Genomic DNA, 12,028 nt, shown 5'->3' with positions numbered 1-12,028 from the left:
CAATCTTAAATTAAGGGAAATATAGTAATTTAGAAATTTTTTATTTAGATGATCAGAACAACATCAACTCTGATCAAGCAATAAGTAATTCATGAGTGCTCAAAAACGTTCTCCAAATAATTAAAGCAACTGTAAATACATAGTTACACCCCTAGTTTGTCACGACTCGAAGCAAAAAAAAAAGCGTTCTGCAGAGATTTGTTTTCTTAATATTGACAATTTCAACGTGCTTCAAAGGATAACTCTCTAAATATCGCCAATAGAGCCAAACTGAAACCAGATTCGAAAAAAAAAAATTTCGCCAAATTTGTCGCCAACTTGGCGATTTTTCGCCAAGTTGGCGATAAAACTTGGCGACCAGTACCTTGGCGATGCATTGCTAAGTGGTCGCCAAATTATATCACCACTTAGGTTCACAACTAGATCCTAGAGAAATATCATTGTACTTACCTCGAAACCCCGAAATCTTTAATCAACTTCAAGAAGTAATCGCAGATCATTTACAGTTCAGCTTGCATCGCAAAAACTTTGGTCGAAATGACGTCGGAAACGAACTTCCGAGCGAAGTATTGTTGTAGTAACAATGGATTTCTATTGTTACAAGAAAGTGACAATGTTTATACCAACAATGCATAACAATGTAAAATATGAACTTCTGTTGCATGTGAACTAAAATGGATGAATTTAATGAAAAATTATATATTTAATAAATAATATACATATTTATATACATACATATTTATTTACATACATATACTTATATATGTATATTTATTTAAGAATGTATGAATTTAAAAAATAAATAAAAAATGTAAAACAGTATAGTATACATGAAGTCATTTTAATATACACAAATCGCAATCCGACAAGCATAAATAAAATCAGAGCCAACTTTTGAATACCTTAAAATCTGACGCATTTAACAAATGTCAGCCTAATCAGAAAGTGTTCAGAGCGCTTTAAAGCTTTTCTAAATACGATTATTTACAAAAATACTTACAAGGGGACGGCTTAAACTTCTTTCTCAGTAAAAAAAACTCGAGACAGGGTTATTTTATACACCAAGTGAGCTGAAAATGGTGGTGGGGGTCTAAGTTTTTGCAACTTTCCCATTTTCGAGGTATACGCGGTTGAAATATAGCGTAAAATGGCATATTTCAATGGCGTAAGTATCGGTTGTAAACTGTGCGACGCTTATGGGTTTCAGGTTGTGATTGGCAATTCTCTAAAATAGCGTAAAAGATTTAAATTTCTACATTAAATTCAGTGTCCAACCATATGATACAGCCTCAATTTAGTTACAATATTTAAAACGCGTATGAAAAGTTTCCTGATCCTGTCTGATACATCGATTTTTTTTTCATTATTCGTCATCTTTCGGTCAAAAAGACATCTTGATAAAAAAAATATTACATTCCGAAAAAAAATCTCTTGCTTCTTTCCAAATTATTACAGTAATTTTGATCAAGTTGGATTTTTAAATTGAATATTTAGCGTAGTTATTTAGCACCTATACAGCTGAATCTTTGCTGAGCAATGAACTTCAATATTTTGTGCACTAACCATTTTATGGAAGCTGTGATCTTTATTTGTAATTAAGGCTTAATGTGCATGGGAGCACAAATCCTGCACTTTTATTATTCAGCGCGTTTTTAGAAATTAAGCGATAAGCAGCGGTGCTCATCTATATTACGCTCCGGAGCTCATGAATGTCTCAATTTTAAAACTCCCTTTCCTCCCATACAGTAATGTTTATATCTGGGACATTGTTTTTTTGAAACAAAATAGTGAGCTCCTATATATCACTCAATAATATTTCCCGGAAGCGAATGCACAGTAACCAGCAATACCACTTTAAACATAACCATATCCGCTGTTGTTTGATTTCTCGTGATTACTCTTAAGCTTCTTTCTCGTATTCTAACACACACACACACACAAACATTTCAGAATTTCAAAAACCTCATTTACCAAATTTCGCAATTTGATGACTCTGAGCGATTACATATTACAGTTGAACTCGCTTATAACGAACCATGATTTAACAAGAACTCGGATTTAGCAAGGAAATCAAACAGATTTGGTAGGTATAATGTTAATTTTATGGGAACAGAACTCGCTTTTAGCGAGAAAACCCCGCCTAAAGCGAACAAAATTTTTGCGTTTCAAAAAAGGTCTGCTGATTTTCACGTTAGAAAAGATTATTCTATTTTTGGAAAAAATGCATAATCATTTTAAATTCAGCAAAAAAAAAAAAAAAATTATATATAAGACATAAATCCTGAGAACAACAGCCCTCTACATAGACCTTGACACAGCCCTCTAAATGATGCTTCTAAAGTGCAGGAAAGCTTCAAATTGTTTGAAGCCAGGGACGCGAATGACGATGTTTTTCGGGCTACACGTTCCTTGAAAACAGCAGAAAAGAGACAATAAGACAATTCAAAGCAAATAACCAACTTCTTTGGTACTGTACAAAATTAAAAAAAACTATGATTTTTCCACGAACCCGTTTTTTACGAGCACACGTTTATAACGAGCAAATATCATAGTTCCTTCGCTCTCGTTATAAGCGAGTTCGACTGTATTTACGAGTGATTTAAACCCTGGTTATAACAGCATCTTTTACATGGGCGACCATACGCAAAATTTCTTGTGGGGGGATGGGGGCTCAGATATTTTTCCCATGGAAGACGATTTCAATACAGATTAGAGTTATTAAAAGTTGACATTTTTAATTCTTTATTAGCTAATAGCTGACGAAGAAATGTTTTTACATTTTTGCAAAGAAAAAAGTGCTAAAAGCAAGGAAGCTCTAATTTCTAAGAGGAGGGAGGGGTGGATGAACCCCCACTTGCCCTTTATCCCGCCCCATATGAGTGCCTATGCAATTTATCCTGTTTTTTTTTTTTTTTTCACCTACGAATCTACGCTTTGACTAATTTCCTTTGTTTCATTTACGTTCACTCAAGATATTCAAGAGAGTTTCTTGTCATTCCTTCACTTTTCAAAGGAATTTCATTTTTAAATTGTAACTGGATTACATTCCAAAGAATTCAGTGTTTCTTCTTTTGAAAACAGCTCATTTTAAAAACTACTATTACTTTTTAAAAACTTCCTGAAAACTCGTTTTTGTTCTTCAGTTTTTAAATTAGTATGTATCTGTTACTTTGAATCATTCAGCCTTTTTCGCTCGTCACTTATTTTCAATTACTTCCGAGACTTAATATTAACAGGAAACAGTTTCTTAATATTAATAATGTAAAAAAGAAAATAAATGTGAATCACTCAAGAAATTACGATTGACTACACTATAATATTGCATTGAAAATCTTAGTCAAACCATAAACTTGTTGCGACTTCTTGCCAAACGCAATGACACCTACTTTTCTTCAATCGATTCCAGGTTTTCGTCTAGACACTTATTGTTTTACTCTAATCTATTACCATGCTTGAAAATATTTCATTTTCATGAGATGTGTGTAAGTAAATATCCTCATATATATAAAAGTCAATGATCGAGTAACGCTCATGATGTCACCAGCAATGAAACTCGCACCACGGTATGATAATTTGATAATATGTTACGGTAATGTTTAAAACGCAGGGAAGGCTTTATTGTGACAAAGCCGTGCTGGATCCGGTAAACTTAACTGTTTTACTGGTAAGACTGTCATGTCAGGATAACGAAAAAACGAAAAAAGTGGTCAAGAATGAACTCTTATCTACTGGAGTTTAGGGTTAATCCTAGGGCTCGACCGATGGCATTTTTTGGCCAATGGGCCGATGCCGATTGTTGGCCGATTGTTCAAAGATGGCCGATGGCCGATTGCCGATGGTTTTCCTCTAAATGGCCGATTGCCGATGGCCGATGGCCGATGCTGTTGGCCGATGGCAAAAAAAAAAAAAAAAAATCTAACGGAAATAAAGCGATAAGATTGCCAGGGATTTAAAGGATCATTTATTCATTTCACTTTACTTCCTTTCTACGAATAAGGACTTCTAATCAAAAAAAAAAAATCAAATTTCGACCTAATTTCTATTTTACGATCACCCAATTTATACTTCACAAGTTTTTTCGGAGCATCTGTACAAGCATATGTACCAAAGGACATATAGATGACCAAAATATTCATTTTGAACACCTCCTCAGTTAATTATCGCAAGTTCTCTTGTGATGTCTTTATACGCGTAAACTTGCATCACGCAGAAACGTTATGAATAGTAAGTTGAAAACTCATACGTACGTAGTATGATCTAAAAGTTCGAGGACAAGCAGTATAACCTTACCCTGAGTAGTTCACATTACCGAAGCACATCTATCTACAAAAGAATCACCTTCAACGACTATGCACTTCTGCCAACGTTCGTACAGCTTTTAGAAGCACTCCTGGCAGCCATTTTTCGCAACCTCCTGTAAAGCCTCTTGCGCTGCTACTTTAACTTCATCGTGGGGAAGAAAGCGACTTTCATGTTGCGGATGCACGGTTTGATGGATCAATGCTCTGATACGACAAACAAATAACATAATGTTTCGTCGGACTTAGCTCCGTGTGACTCTTACCTGTTCCCAGCAAAAAAACATTTGCATGGGCGCCGCTTTCTTCCGTCAGGAGAAGATAAAGCTGCATCATAGTATGTTGCGAAAAAAGGCTTCCAGGAGTGTTTCCAAAAGTTATATGAACACTGGCAGAAGTACATAGTCCCTCAAGGTGACCCTTTGAAGGTGGATGTGCTTCGGTAAAGTTTTATGCAACTTGTCCCCGAAATTTTGGATCGTACTACATACAATCTATATAGGATGTAGTTATGCTTCTCTTTTTTGACTGTTGTATGATGATAGAGAAAGAACAACAGTCAAAAAAAAAGAAAAGAAAAAAAAAAGGAAGAAAAACAAAGACACTGTTTAGTAACCAACTGATTTTTTTTTAATTGAACATATAACTAAGATTTCAGCAATATTGTAATAATGTATGGATTATGTATACTATACGTATTTAAAAAAATTAAATTATGTTGTTTAATCATTCAAAAAAATTTAAGAGTTAAAATATGAAACCGTCAACAAATTACGCAATTAAAGTGGAAAGATTGCACGTAGATATTTTTAGTCATTAAACAAAAAGAAAGAAACCTTTTTGTTTAGAAATTAAACAAAACCTTTTTTGTTTGATTACCTTTTTTGTTTAGAAATTAAACAAAAAAGGTAACAGATAAATTACAATATTAAATTGTAATAGGAATATTTTTATACTTATTTAAAAATTATGAATTAAAAAATTTGCATTTTTCATAAAAACTATAACAGTAACATGAATTTTTCAGAAAAAAAAAATAGCCATGAAAAGAGTGAGGTTCTTAAAACGCAGCTACAATAAACAAACTCGATATTTACTCCAAGTTAATAATAACTGAATATATATATACTACTTGATCTGATGTTTTCACGCATAATATTGAACAATTTGATTGTTTAAAATCTTTTATGAAGTACTACAAACAAGTTGAAATTAAATTTTTCAATTTAACAATAATTTGCTGAAATTTAAATAATTGCTTAATAGAAAATCCTTGAAACTTTTCTATAACATATTATTAAAAATATGATGAAAACGAAAATAACTCGTTCATTGATTTTATAAAAATACACGAAAATAGTTACTTACAATAGAAAAAATCGATCGCTATAAAAATTGCAAAAAAGATGGCGCATTACGAAATAAAGATGAAACAAGAATGAGAAATACGTAAAATGACATTTCTTGAGCAAAATAAATAAACGCTAAATATTTAAGAAATGCTTGAAACGACGTGGGAGGGGAGGGGGGTCACCTGCTGATTTTGGAGGAACTCACAACATTAAACTTCGTTCCCAACTTCTGCCTCATTTGTTTAGTACAGAACCGCTACCACCAACGCCTCGGAAGAGTTTCTGAGTCGACTTCAGCACTTCCGAAGAAAAAAATTCAAAAGTGTCTTTGATTTCCGAATTATGTAAACATTCAAAACGTCTTTAATCAATTTCTTACATTAATGCTCTAAATTCTTCCTAAACAATAGATTACGTTTGAAAAAAAAAAACTCTTATTTTATGAATGGTGTTAGTTTTAAACAACTCGGAAATGCAACTAGAGTTTAATATAAGAAATACAAGCAGGGGGAGATGGGGCACGCAAGTGCTCTAAAAATTACCATCGATTCAACGGGAATCTAACAAAATGACACAAAAACCGGCTTCGCCATCTCATATTTGTTTCCATGGTCTCCAATTCGGCAATACACACTAACAAAAAAAAAAAAAAAAAAAAACTCGAATCATCAAAAAGCAATTATTCGATTGATTTGAAATTTTGTATGCATGATTGTTTTGACCAGATGTGCAAATGATTAAAATTTGGTGTCCAATGAATGGATAGTTTGATATCCAGCGCATCGAAACTGCGCATCCAGCAGATATATAGAAAGAGCAATTCTTCAATAGTTGTAAAAACTTTCGGTTTGATTGCGATTCAGATTACTTTTCAACAACTTAAAAATGCCTCGTCGCATGGTTCGTGCTCATTACGAGCAACTGTCAGAGTTTAAACGAGGTCACATCATTGGATTGAAAGAGGCTGGTTGGTCAAATCGGAGAATCGCTCATCATTTGAGTCGAAGCGATGCGGCGATTCGAAGATGCTGGCAAGGATGGGTGGAAAATGGCAGAATTCAGCGTCAGGATGTTAGCAGTCGACCTAGGGTCACAATAGATCATGATGACAGAGGGATTGTCCGATCAGCTGTCACAGCGCTTTCTTCAGCTTTATGAACCATCAGACATTCAACCCAAACACCAGTGTCCATCATGACCATTTACAGACGGTTGGGACAACGAAATCTACGCTCGCGCCGATCGTTACGCCACCTGTCACTGACGCCTACACACTGCCGAGCCAGATTACAGTGGTGCATGGCTCGATTAGGTTGGAATGGTGCCGACTGGGGATTTGGTGTCTTTAGCGACGAATCCCGTTTCCAACTATGTCATGACGATCATCGAAGACGTGTTTGTAGACACCCAGGGCAGAGGAGGGATCCTGGTTTCACTTTTGCACGCCACACTGGCCCTCAACAAGGCATTATGGTTTGGGGTGATATTTCCTTTGATAACTGGACCCCTTTGATCGTAATTAGAGGTACAATTACTGCACAGTGTTACGTCGACGATATTCTAAGACCTGTTTTGTTGCCATTCCTGTTGCATTACCCTCGGCTGGTTTTCAGCAGCACAATGCCCGATAACCTTACGGCACGCAAGCTTGTCAAACTCTTCCTTTTCCTTCCAGATTGTCAGATCTCTCTCCCATCGAGCATGTCTGGGATATGATGGGATGGAATATTGTTAACCTCGCCCGGCAATTGGAGCGAATTTATCCGGAAATACCGCAGGACAACCTCCGGGAGCTTTATCGGTGTTTCCCACGTCGTTGCTTCAGCTTGTATCTAGGCTAGAGGCGGGTCAATACCTTATTGAACTTGTTACTGTAACTCTGACATAAATTATTCAATTGTTCTAAGAATTTAGTCATTTACTATTCTGTGCATTGTCTTTCTATCCACCAATTTTCGTCTCAATCGGATCACTCCTTCTTGGTGCGTCGATTTTTTTGTTATAGAGTGTATCACCAAGTGATCATTAGTCTGAGACGCTATATTAGTTTTGTATTGAAATGAGTAATTCATAGCCACAAAAAAAAAAGAGTATATAGGCTTTTTAGAACACCCGATCGAAAACAAAAAGGGAAGCGCACAACTGGAACGTACGCGCACCCCACATGCGAAATTTTAACCTTTTACAGCTTACTATTTTTGAGCTATGACTTACGAGAGATACATACGTACATCCAGCCTCAAGAAACAACGCTAAAATTAACTTGTTTGGTACCTGAATGCAGTATTAAAAACTCTTTCAGGGTCGACTAAAATAGAAATTCATACTGAAGTTTAAGTAAACAATTTTATATGAAAACAATAACTCCGTTTACTTTGCATTGAAAAGTAAAACAGCAAAAGGTCTTTTTTTTTCGAAAACATCGGCCAATTCCATCGGCTTTTCGATGTTTTTAAGGCCGATGGGCCGATGTTTCCTGCAAGTTAGCATCGGCCGCCGATGCTGATGCCGATGGCTAAATTGTTGAACCATCGGCGCCGATGCATCGGTCGAGTCCTAGTTAATCCACTGGAGCTCGGCTTAAAATTTTAACGATTAAAATATCAACAAACACGCAATTGCTTCGTTCAAATGTAGAAGCAATTTTTACTCGTCATGTCTTGACAGGAGACTTTCTAGTTATTAAATAACAAGAAAATGATGTCGCTTAGAGGGAAAATGAATGAATACTAATATTTAACTTTTAAGAATAATAATGAAAAACAAAATGTATGGTTAATCTAAATTCTGCCGCCCCTGAAAATTTGGCGTAATAGGCGGCGGCCTACTCCTCTTATTGGGAAATTCGGCCTTGCAGACGGTATAGTAAAAGTTTACTCGTACAAAACTATATACCATTCATAATTTCTCAATCTCAAAAGTTTTATTTTATTGGCTGCTTTATAATTAACATAAATAGTACTAAGATATTAAGATGAGCTGCAATTTGTGAGTTTTGTTGTAATCAATAAATCATATATGGCAGTGACGCAAAGGGATGTAAGTGACAAAAATAAAAATTTGGAAACACTCAGTACAAATGGCAGGAAATCTTCTTCTATGTTTTAGGATAAGATAAAATACTATTAGCTCTGGTGAGTGCTGCTGTTCAGCATGATTTAGACAAAAAAAAAAAAAAAAAAGAAACATAGGCAGTCATGGGACTGCCGACAGAAGTGAAAAGTTAAAACTGTAAAATAAAATTGATGGGTTTGTGCGTACGCGTGTTGTGGGTGTGGTTGTGTTTAATTTGTATTTAAAATTAATTGTATTTTCAAAAATTAAAATTGTATAACTTGTGAATTCGAAAAATCAGCTTTTCCCTGTCTCATTGGAATGCGAATCGATCGTACATAAATTCTCTTAAAAATCAAAATCGCAACGGAAAAAGAAAAAAAACACTGCTTTTTAAAAATACATTCAATATATAACCGGAAAGCCAGCATCTGCAAAGAATCTGTTAGAGTAAAACAGTCACAGGGTTCAAATAACGGCGAGAAAAAATTTCAAAAGCAAAAAAAACCTTCACCCAATTTACATTTCTTTCACAAAACTAGTTTTTCCACTTGTCCCTTTTTTTGGTAAAGATTTAAAAAAAACTTTATCTCATCTTGTTAAATGATTCTTGGAGAGGAATAAGAAGAATTACTTTTATGAGCAACAAAGACTTCTTTTCACTTTCTTGACCTTGACGTTAGCTGTCACGGGTTGTTTGTTTGACACAGGCAGGGATAAATAATTATGTCGCATTACTTTAACATATTTCACTTTCCAAATCGAGTCGAAGAATTTGAAGAAAATATCTTACAGCAATAAAACTTGTCGGAAAGTTATCATTTTCACTTTTTTACAAATTCTCCCCGTCAAAGTGAAGGTTAAAATCTGCATTTTGATTTGACCCTATTTTGAGAATAGCATAACTGGAGATTTATATTTTATATATCATACTTGGAATTTATCTTGTCTAATGCGTAATCATCACACGTTATACGTTAATACAATATTTTATTCATCTGTCGGTAAATATATTTCTGACAATTTATGCAGTTTATATGGAGAATGGGGTTGTTTCCTTCAGTCAAAAATACTACTTTTAGTCACTGAAATTGATAGAATAAGCAAAAAAGAAAAAAAAAGCATAGACCCAGAAAATATTTTTACTTTCCCAACAGTTGTTTTTTAATTAATTTTTTTAAATGTCCGATTTTTCAAACAAGGCGTGGTCTTGATGACGTCACAAATGATGCATTTTGGCGCATCTTTCTACCACGGTTCCACGTTATGATAATCAAAAAGCGAATTAAAATTGCCCTTTACGCTTGCTATCAACCATATCGTTGCCAATACACGTGATTAAAGATGCAAATTAAATATTTTGGTCGGTGAATGGCATTTCATCGTTTGTGATGTCATCGGGCTGAAACATAAACAATGAAAGCGCATCGATTTAAGTAATTTTTTAAAAGTATTAAGCTCAACAAATTAGTTAAAAAATGGTCAGATCCCACGTTTTTAAGCATGCTCTTTCAGAAAAAAATACTTTTAAAATTTCGGAAATGACCCCATTCAGGAGTTTTGCCGAAGAATAAACCCTCTTAAATGAGACGGAGCACCGCCCCAAAGAAGAATAACTCCAAAAGTAAAACTAAAACACCAAAAATTGACCTCCTTAAAAAATGTTAGCTGAAATATAATGTCAGAGGGCATGCTACTGTTTTTTGGGGGCACACCTGAACAGTAGCGTATCAATGGGGTCTAGCGCCCCTGGTGAACTTTAGAGATTGCCCTCCCCCCCCGCACCAATTCATAGAAATTCAATAAGATCAATAACATCATCAATTCATTATGAAACATTAATAATGTTCGTTCCTGAAGTAAGACAAGGTAAATTTTTTAGTTCTGTTTATAACAAAGCATTATTTTTTTTTTCAAGTGGGCATTAATTTTGAAAAACACCAAAAGAATATGTGTATATAATAAACATAACTTAAACTATTTACTAAACGAAAGAAAAAACAAAAGTGCGGAGCTCGGCGGCACCCTTAATTTTTTCAAACGAGCACAAGTACAGATAGAGTGAATTCTGCATCTGGTTTAGGAGGGAGAATGGAGCCATTACTACTTCCAGATCTAAGTAATAACATGAAGTTAATCTCAAGTAAAAAAATCACTCAGAGGGAGGGGGGGGGGGAGAGCGGGTTTATAGCGAAATTGTAGTTTTGAAAATGGAGTTTTGGTGATTTTTGATAATGTAAATTGATGGGACAAGTGAGGCTTGGGTTTTTTTCAACGGCAATTTTTCGAAACAGAAACTGTAAAAATGAAATTGTTAATTATATCTGGTCATTTTAAGAAAAAGGGGCTACGGATTTCTTCCACGGAAGGTTTTCGAAATTATAGCTCGGAAAACGCAATTTCAGACAATATTAGGTGACGTTGGGGGGGGGGGGGGGAGGGAGAGAGAGATATATTCCAGGGGCAGGGTTGCCAGACGTCCCGGATTTCAAGGGACAGTCCCGTATTTTGAATAATTGTCCCGCTTCCCGGGGAACTTCCATACGGGACGCCCTTCCCGTATTCTAGCTGATAACAATGTTTTACAGAACGAGACATTATTTTAAGGAGAAAAAATAAAGTAAAACAAAAAATGTGAAATAATGAGCTATAAGAAAATCATGTGGCAGCAAACGCAAAAATCTTCTTCCTTTTGATTTGGTTTGTATGTTTTTGTTTTGGCGACAGACTAGGAGGAACCAAATGATTGCTTTTACTTTGCTCATTGACTAATGTTGGAAATTATATCTCTGCGCATGCGACGTCAATCGCAATGAAAACGATGTCTATACTTTGATGGGCAGCATTTGTGAGGTTTTGAGGTGGGGGGGGGGGAAGGCTTTCAGCGTCAAAAAAATTCATTTTATTTACGAATTTTTTTAAAGAAAATGGTTTGGTTAAATCTATTAAAACCTTTTGTGCATTATTATGTATCGTTTTTTAGAATATTCTATAAATATTTGATCAAAAAATATCCACAGACAAGCCAGTGACAGGGCTTTTCCCAGAGCACTTTTGGAGAAAGATGATTTGCAGTGTTTAATGTATCTCAGCTGACATTTATCTGAAATCAAACTCCATTTGAATTTAGTCAAAGTATTAATTAATCCCCCCCCCCCTACGTTCTCAGATCTTTTTTTGTTTGACTTTAAAATGTTTGGCGGCCATTTGAAATTGAAAAGCTATTTTCTCACGAAAAATTCCGTCATTTTATTAGTAAAAAAAGCATTAAAAAAAATCAAACTCAAAGTAGGGAGGAGATTTTTTTTTTGCAGAATGTGTATA

The sequence above is a fragment of the Uloborus diversus genome, chromosome 2 (genome assembly GCF_026930045.1).
Source record: "Uloborus diversus isolate 005 chromosome 2, Udiv.v.3.1, whole genome shotgun sequence".
NCBI lineage: Eukaryota > Metazoa > Arthropoda > Arachnida > Araneae > Uloboridae > Uloborus > Uloborus diversus.
This window is presented reverse-complemented; position numbering follows the sequence as displayed.